Here is a 918-nt window from a genome sequence, read left to right as displayed (position 1 = left end):
TGAGATATTTCGATTTTTTAGTTTTGACGAAAAATGTAATTTTATGGTTTTGATAGGAAAACACTATTTTATTGTTTTGGCGGGAAAACGTGATTTTCTAGTTTGACGAAAAATTATGATTTTATGTTTTTGGCGGAAAATGCGATTTTACAGTTTTGTCAAGAAAACACGATTTAACGGTTTCGGCGGAAAATGTGATTTTCGGTTTTGACAGAAAATTTCGATTTTCCAGTTTTTTCGATTTTCCAGTTTTAGTGAGAAAGCATAATTTTATGATTTTGATGTAAAGATACGATTTTTGGTTTGACGAGAAATTGCGGTTTTACAATTTTGACAAGAAAGTGTGATTTTCCTGTTTTGGTAGGAAAATGAACGTTTTGATAAGAAATTCGATTTTACGGTTTTAGCAGAAAACACACAGTAATAATAATAACATTTTTAGTAGATAGATGCTGATGTTGCACAAAATGGGTAATTTGAGAGTTATTTTTAGGATTTCTTTTTAACTACTTATGGTCAACAAACTGAACCTACAAAGAATTTTGTAAAAAACAGTATTTATTTGAAGATATTTAATTTGAACTTTTTTTAATTTAATTAATTTAATTTGAACTTATGCCATACGTATACGTAGCCCTGGGACGGATCCGGATATCCGGAAAATTTAGGGTATCCGGATCCGGATCCGGATCCGTCGGATCCGTGGATTTAATATCCGGATCCGGATTCGTGGTTTCCGGATATCCGGGTTTCGGATATCCGTCTCGATATTCTATTATCCGCGGATATCCGGATCCGGATCCGCATCTGTCAAAATAAATAAAAATAATTTTTTTAACAAAAAATACAATTTTTTTAATATAATACATAAATTAGATATTTATAAATATATTTATATATGTTTGTAATATTGTAAAA

The sequence above is a fragment of the Brassica oleracea genome, chromosome C1 (genome assembly GCF_000695525.1).
Source record: "Brassica oleracea var. oleracea cultivar TO1000 chromosome C1, BOL, whole genome shotgun sequence".
In the NCBI taxonomy this organism is placed as follows: Eukaryota; Viridiplantae; Streptophyta; class Magnoliopsida; order Brassicales; family Brassicaceae; genus Brassica; species Brassica oleracea.
This window is presented reverse-complemented; position numbering follows the sequence as displayed.